Below are 8809 nucleotides of genomic sequence, written 5' to 3' on the forward strand. Positions count from 1 at the left end.
TCGGTTCAAATTCAACTAACCCTTCATCATTGTGCACAGTGATGGCATGAAGTTGCTCCCTTAGGTTAGTTTAAGTGTTACTTGGTAGGCCACCTTGTGGTCGTTCAGAGATCAACTTAGCAAGCTGTCCTATTTGAGTTTTGAGCCCTTGAATCGACATTTATTGATTCTTCAACGCTGTTTCAGTATTCTGAAAATGAGTTTCCGACACTGAGATGAATTTTGTAAGCATCTCCTCAAGGTTCGGTTTCTTCTCTTGTTGGGTAGATGGTTGTTGAAAACCTGGAGGATGTTGTGGCCTTTGATTTCCCTGACCACCCCACGAGAAATTGGGATGGTTCCTCCAACCTGCATTATAAATGTTACTATACGGGTTATTCTGAGGTCTAGAATAATCACCCATATAGTGGACTTGTTTCTCAGCAGTGCTAGGGTTGAAAGACAGATAATCTGTATTATGCACTCCTCCTCCATTTGAATCACACCTCATCACTGGATGTACCTGAGTAGAATCATACAAACCATCAATCTTTTTATTTAAAAGTTCTACCTAGTTAGAGAGCATAGCTACCGCGTCGAGGTTGAAAACACCGGCTGCTTTTGTCGACTTTGTTCTCATGACTTGCCACTGATAGTTATTTAGTGAGATCTCTTCAATAAATTCATAAGCCTCTTCAGGTGTTTTGTTGTTTAAGTTTCCACCGGTGGCTGTGTCGATCAGTTGCTTTGTTGAGGGGTTCACACCGTTGTAAAAAGTCTAAACCTGTAACCAAAGAGGTAACCAATGGTGAGGGCACCTTCTTAATAAGTCCTTGTACCTCTCCTATGCATCATAAAGAGTTTCTAGATCCATTTACACAAAACAAGAGATATCATTCCTTAATTTAGTCGTTTTAGCCGGCGGAAAATATTTGAGTAAAAATTTTTTGGTCATTTGTTCCCAAGTGGTGATTGACCATTGTGGTAACGAGTTCAACCACTGTTTAGCCTTATTTCTCAATGAAAAGGGAAATAACCGAAGGCGAATGGCATCGTCAAAAACACCATTGATCTTAAAAGTGTCGCAGAATTCCAGACAATTTGCTGAATGAGAGTTTGGATCCTCGCCCTGCAAACCATCAAACTGAACAAACTGTTGTATCATTTGAATCGTGTTAGGTTTCAATTCAAAATTATTTGCAGCAACCACAGGAGGCAGCAGATTATTCTGATTATCAGCCATCTCCTCGGTTGTGGTATGGATATCGGCCTCTCGCTCTTCCTCTATGTATTGTAGGCTTCGCCTTATTTTTCTTCAGTTTCTGAGAGCTGTGCTTTCGATTTCGCTATCAAAAAGTAAAGGTCCTGACGGGTTTATTCTAGTCATAAACTATAAAAACCTGTCAGAAGTAGAGAAAAGAAAATTTAGTAAATAAAAAAACAAAATTAAATTGCAATAAAAATAAAAATGGCTAAAGTAATAAAAATTAAGTGTTGCTAATATCTTAGTCCCCGGTAACGGTGCTAAAAACTTGATGGTCGCTAAAACTAACTAAAAATTTGACTAAGACAAGTGCACCTATCGAACAATAGTATATTTATGGTGAGACCAAAAATATCATATCCACGAGGACTAAAAGTACTAGTAATTACTATATTTTTATTATCTAGCCTAACAATTAAGAGAATTTTTAATCTAAAACTAATTATCTAATTAACTAATATTACGACAGAGATTAAAGTTGGAAAATACTTTTGGAAAACCGATGGAGAAGACAATACCCAAGGAAGAATTCACTTATTACCTCTGAATTAGACGATTTATTTACTTGACTTAACTTGTAGGAATCCCTGATTTATGTTAATATCTCTCTTGAGACTAAAAACAATTGACTCTAGGTTGATTAATTGAAATCTCTTTCTAATTAAAACCCCTATTATCGTATTAACTCGATCTATGGATTCCCTTATTAGATTTGACTCTAATCCAGCAGATTTATGTCATCTTATCTCTAGGATTGCATGCAACTCCGCTTAATTATTAAAGATCTACTCTTAAATAGGGACTTTTTCTCCACTAAATAAGCACATCCAAAACCTGAATCAATATCCTGAAATATTAAAGCAAGGGTTAAATCTCACAATTAAGAATAAGAACAAGTATTTATCATATAATTCAAAAAGTAATAAGATTCGTCTTAGGTTTCATCTCCCTTAGGTATTTAGGAAGTTTAGTTCATAATAATGTAAAACATCTCAAAGATTTGAAAACAACAAAACATAAAGAAACCCAAAGAACTTCTAGGAAATTGGATGGAAATATTTTGTCTTGATGTAGATCCTCCTTTTGAATTGATCCCGATGGCTGTTCTCAAGTATTTTCTACCTCCTATTCTCTATGTCTCTTTAATCCTCTTCTAGGGTGTTTATATAGACTTTGGAATGCCCAAATTAGCCCAAAATTAGCCTTTTCCAACTAGAATTAGACTTAGAGTCGATAAAGACACGGCCGTGTGCCATGCTCGTGTGAAGGTGCTCAGGCCATGTGTAATTCTGACTTGATTTAACGTCGACACGACCATGAAACACAGGCATGTGGTCTACTCATGTGTCACACACCTGCGTGTGGATCACTCGTGTAGAAGTGCCTAGGCCATGTGCCACGCTGAATTAGGCCCATTTTGTCCAATTTTGTCCCGTTTCTTGCTCTTTTCACCTTTCTATGCTCACATATGTGTTAAACATGAATTTAAAGGATTAGGAGCATTGAATTCAATAAAACCAAGGAAAAATCATCCATGAATATGCCAAGCATGGGGTAAAAATATGTATATATTACGGTTTATCAGTAGCCATATTGGAATTTGTAGAATGCAAGTTTGGCATGATTTTCTTTGGCAAAATAAGATGTTGTAAATATGTTAAGTGTGGATGATGAAATGATATGTTATAACCATGATTGTAGATATTTTTGTTGCCTAAATATGCCATGGTTTGTGCCGATAAGATTGTAGGTTTTTATGTGCAAATGAGGGTGACAAATGGCTTGGTAAATAACCTTTACTTTGTCCACACGGGCGTGTGTCAAGACCGTGTGTGGCAGACGGTCTGCCCCATGGGCATGTGTTTTGGTCGTGTGTCCCCTGCACCTAAATTTTGAGAAAATAGAATGATCGAAATTGAGCACACGGATAGAGACACGGACGTGTGCCTTAGCCTGTGAGGGAAACGGCCTCAAGGATGGGCGTGTGTCCCGACTATGTGTAGTCTGCACCTATTTTGTGAAAATTAATTACACAGCCTAGAACACGAGTGTGTGGCTTGGCCGTGTGACTTTAATTTATTCATGCTTTGCAAAATAGAGAGTTACACGGGTTAGAGACATGGGTGTGTGTGACCACATAGCCTACCCACACGGGTGTGTCCCAAACCACACGGGCGTGTGACCCCTGCTCATAGCAAAAAGTTTCTAAGTTTTGTAAAAATTTCCTCAGTTATCAGTTTAGTCCCGAACCACTTCCAAAGTATGTTTTGGCCCTCGTAAACTCGTATTAGGGACTTTATGATTGAATACAAATGGTTTTAATTTAGATGCAAATTTATGACTCAATTTGTATGTTTGCTTGCTATGTAAGTCTGGTAATGCCTTGTATCTTATTCCGGTGTTGAATATGGGTAACTGGTGTTACATTTAGTGGTATCAGAGCTACGGTTTAGTCGATTCTCAGACTAACGTAGCATTTGTGACAGACTAGCTATGCATGCCATATATAATTTATGATAATGTGACGACTCTTGACAATTTAAATTGTATTTTCATCTAGTAAATGGATCCCAACCAAGAGGTTGTTGATGATGTTGAAAGTAATGTGCCGGCTCCCACCCAAGGGACAACGCCATCTGAAAGTAGACCAGTAATGGTTAGTCAGGGAAGAGAGGCTAGTGAAGCCTTCTTCCAAAGAATGAACAGTGGTTTGTCAAGTTTGTTCGAACAAATCCAGGTGCCTAACATCCCCTACCCCAACCTAACCGCAACCGGTTCTCGTAGCTCCCCAAGATATGGAATTATTAAGACTGAACAAGTCTCCAGTTGATAAGATTCAGAAACAAGGGGATGAAGAATTTAGAGCCATTGTTAACGGTGATCCAGAGAGAGCAGAGTTTTGGCTTGAGAACTCTATCAGGGTATTTGATTAGCTTTCTTGCCCACAGGATGAGTGTTTGAAATGTGTTATATTAGTTCTAAGGGACTCGGCATATCAGTGGTGGAATACTTTAATATCAGTGATACCGAGAGAAAGGATTACCTTGGAATTCTTTCAAGATGAATTCAGAAAGAAATATATTAGTCAATACTTCATTGATCAAAAATGCAAAGAGTTTTTAAAGCTGAAACAGGGCTGTATATCTGTGACTGAATATGAGCGAGAGTTTGTTAGGCTCAGTAAGTATGCTCGGGAATGTGTTTCCACCGAGGCTATTATGTGCAAGAGATTCAAAGATGGTTTGAATGAAGATATCAGACTGCTAGTTGGGATTTTAGAGTTGAAAGAATTTGTTGTGCTAGTCGACCGAACTTGCAAAGCCCAAGAGTTGAGCAAAGGAAAGAGAAAAGCTGAGTTTGAGGCTAGAGATTCGAGAAAAAAGACCATCGAATAAGTCATCTCAATCTTCGTCAAATAAATTAAGGGATTTGTATAATCGTTCGAATGTTTCAGTTAGATATCCCAATAGGGATCGTGGGAAGCAATATTGTGATAGTCAGATTTTGGGTCTAGTTGGGACAGTGGTTTTAGGACCACAAATCTGACACAAAAAAATTGTTTTTCTTATATTTTTATGGTCTGAAGTTTTATGGAATGATTCTGTGAAACTTTCATTTGAAAATTTTGACGTTTGAGCACTCAATTTAGCAAAAAGGACTAAATTGCAAAAAGTGCAAAACTTTAGTTCTATAAGCTCGAGATGTCTAATTGCTATGAAATTTTAATTAGAGGTTCTTAGATAGTAATTAGATCATTACTTATGTTGGTGGACAAAAATGGATAAGGAGTAAGAGAAATTTTAGTGTTTTAAGAAAAGGACATTTTGGTCAGTTGGTGTGCATCTTCTACCCCATGGCTGAAATTATCAGGAAAAGACATAGCTAGGGTTTGTTCATCTTCCAAGCTCGATTGTAAGTCTGTTCTAGACCTGTTTTTAATGATTTTCATGTTTTTGAGATCCTTACAACATAATCTAGCTTATTCAAGGAGTAATTTGAAACAAAGATGAAGTTTAAAATGCATGTTTGGTGTTAGATAAACAACATTTACTAGGAGATTTTTGATGAAAAAGTCAAAATGGACCTATTTATAAAAGTTACAAAAATGAGTACTAAAAGTGTGATTAAATGAAAAATATAGGCTGGTATGAGTGTGAAAATGGTTCGGCTAGGCTTGCGACTTGAAGAAATTGAATATATTTCATTTTACGAGCATATGGACTAAATTGTAAAAAAGTGAAACCTTAGGGGAAAAATTTTAATTTTGGTATAATATGATTGTTGGGCTAAATGGAATAATGTGAGTATTAAATGAGTTAAATTTGTTATTATAGATTAAGAAAAGTGAAGTTTGGACCTAGATCAGGAAAAAATAAAGTGTTTGACGATTAGGTTCAATTCTACTATTTTTATACCGAGGTAAGTTCGTATGTAAATAATGCATTGTTATGTTTATGTTTTAAATGCTTTAATGTTGTATGAATTGTGATTGACTCTTCGGATGTATTCGACAAAGTTTTGACAAGTGAGAAATCCTTGTTGAACATTAGGAATAGAATAGGATACGAGTGACATGTCACTATGAACCCATTTGTTTATGTGATCAGGGTACTAGTCTCGTACGTCCTACCAGTGGCTGGGTTGTCTGGCATGAGTTGCAGATACCTGACAGCTTGTGTGAGAAGCATTGTGTAGCTACGTCCTAACTGACAGCTTGTGTGAGCAAGCCCGTGAATACCTCGAAAATGAGCACATATGTATTATGAGATATGAGGTAGCTTTGACTACATAGATGCCACTTATGTACAAGATTTTTGAGTATCTGTTATTCTGAGTGATCAACGGTAATGTCAAGTTGTGTAAGGATATGCTTATGTTGCGAGTTGGTATAGGTATGTACGAAAAACTCATAAGTAATGAACTCGGTATGTGATGAACTCCTGATAAGGTTGTGATTGAGCAAATATATGATTATGAGATTTTAATAGCATTTATGTTAACATACATTATGTTAATTGTATGTTAAATGTGTGGTTATGATGCTTATTATTTGTATAGGAAGTTACTAAGATTTATAGCTTACCCCACTTCCTTTCCCTTGTCTTATAGTGTCGCAAATCTAGCTCAAGGATCAGAGATTGTCAGAGATCCACTCACACTATCAACAATTATTTTGGTACCAATAATTTCAACATTTTGGGTTATGGCATGTATAGGGGACTTGGTCATTTTCTTACGTGTTATAATTGATTTGGCCAAATGTGTTGGCTTATATTGGTTAAAAGCTCATTTTGTATAAGTCCATTTGAAATTGGCTACTATTGGTAGAAACAATTTATATGATGATGTCGTTCTTAGATGTGGGAGTTTACATGATTTGAGTTGATAATTATGTGAGGTTTGTGTATGATAGATGGTAGCGTGTGAATGATGTGTTGATGTCTTGGTTGTGGTTGATTTGGTTGTATGTAAATGTTTAGATTGGTGTTATGTTGTGTTGTGTAGGTGTGTGCAACAAAGGGTGGCAAAATGGCTTGGTAAATAGCCTTATTTTTGTCTACACGGGTAGGCATACAGGCATGTGTCTAGGCTGTGTGTGACACACAGCTTGTCCAACGGGCATGTGTTTAGGTCGTGTGTCCCCTGCACCTTAATTTTGAGAAACAGAATGCTCAGAATTGATCACACGGATAGAGACACGAGCGTGTGTCTCAGCTGTGTGGACGACACAGCCTCCTTGGCCGTGTGATTTCAATTTGTTCTTGGGTGACAAATAGAGAGTTACACGGGTTAGGGACACGGGCGTGTGTGACCACACGGCCTGCCCACACGGGCTTGTCCAATATCCACACAGACATGTGACCCCTATTGTAAAATTTTCTAAATGTTCTCAGTTTAGTCTCGGGCCACTTCCAAAGCATGTTTGGGGCCTCATAGGCTCGTTTTATGGACTTTATTATTAAACGCAAAAAGTTTTAATTTGGACGCAAATGCATAACCCGAAATGGTATGTTTGTTCGTGTGATAAGTCTGATAATGCCTTGTACCCTATTCTGGGTTGAATACGGGTAAGGGGTGTTACATTTAGTGGTATCAGAGCTATGATTTAGTCTATTCTCGGACTAATGTAACGTCTGCTAGAGTCTAGCTATACATGCCATATATGAACTGTGATAGTGTGATGACTCCTGACAATTTTAAACTGTGTTTTCATATAGCAAATGGATCCTGACCGAGCTGTATGTAGAAAGTAATGCATCGGCTACCACTCAAGGGGCAGCGTCATTTGAAAATAGACCTCCCACGGTCAATCAAGGAGGAGGGGCTAAGGAAGCCTTCCTCCATATGATGAACAAGTGGCATTCGAAATTTGTTCGAATAAATCCGAACGCTCAACATCCTCCACCCCCTCTTTATTCCTGATCGATTCCCGTAGCTCCTCAAGGTGTCGATTTGGCAAGATTGATTAAGCCTCTGGTTGATAAGATTCAAAAGCAAGGAGCTGAGGAATTAGGGCTAATGTAAATAATGACCCCGAGAGAGCTGAGTTCTGGCTTGAGAATACTATCAAGGTATTTGATGAGTTATGATGTACACTCGAAGAATGCTTGAAATGTGCTATATCATTATTAAGGGACACAGCATATCACTGGAGGAAGACATTAGTGTCTGTGGTATCGAGAGAGAGGGTTACATCGGAATTCTTTCAAGAGAAATTATGGAAGAAATATATTAGTCAGCGGTTCATTGATCAGAAACGTAAAAAATTTCTTGACCTGAAACAGGGCCGAATGTCAGTGACAGTGTATGAGCGAGAATTTGTCAGGCTTAGTAAGTATGCCCGAGAGTGTGTCTCCTCTGAGGCTATTATGTGCAAAATGTTCGAAGATGGGTTGAATGAGGACATCAGACTGTTAGTTGGAACCTTGGAACTAAAAGAATTTGTTGTATTGGTTAAACGATCTTGCAAAGCCGAAGAGATAAGTAAAGAGAAAAGAAAAGCCGATAGTGATGCTAGAGATGCAAGAAAAAGACTAATGAGTAAGTCCCAGTTAAAGAAATTTAGAGAAATGAATTCTCGTTCGAATGCATCAGCTGGGTGTTCACACAGAGACAGTGGGAAACAATATTCAAGTTTTAAATCTCAAGCTATTTCAATGGCAAGTGTGGGTAATGCTAGGTCTAACAGACTCAAATGTTAGCATTGTAGAAGAAGACATCCCAGCGAGTGTAGGATGTGTGACCGAGCTTGTTTCAAGTGTGGTTCCCAAGAGCATTTTATCTGAGATTACTCTGAGATGGCCGAGAAAGAACAATTTTAGAGTGCAAGGCTGAGTAATAGTACTCATAGGGGTAGGCCACCGAGAAATACCAAAAAATGGAACTAGCAGTAAAAGTGTGATGAAAGGTACAACCATGAGATCTGAGGCCAGAACACTTACGAGAGCTTATGCCATTCGTGCTCGTGAAGATGCGTCATCTTCCGATGTGATTACTGGTACATTTTCTCTTTATGATACTAATGTTATTGCATTGATTGATCCTGGATCGACTCATTCTTATGTT

The 8809-nt window shown here is 37.9% G+C and overlaps 1 non-coding gene across 1 annotated transcript; it reads left to right on the forward strand.

Moving 5' to 3' along the window:
* The first annotated feature begins 779 nt into the window (after positions 1-779).
* Positions 780-886, forward strand: LOC121227379 (small nucleolar RNA R71). The gene has a single exon (XR_005924993.1). It is a non-coding gene; the product is annotated as a small nucleolar RNA R71 (small nucleolar RNA).
* Positions 887-8809: the final 7923 nt, after the last annotated feature.

Source organism: Gossypium hirsutum, chromosome A03 (genome assembly GCF_007990345.1).
Source record: "Gossypium hirsutum isolate 1008001.06 chromosome A03, Gossypium_hirsutum_v2.1, whole genome shotgun sequence".
Taxonomy (NCBI): Eukaryota; Viridiplantae; Streptophyta; class Magnoliopsida; order Malvales; family Malvaceae; genus Gossypium; species Gossypium hirsutum.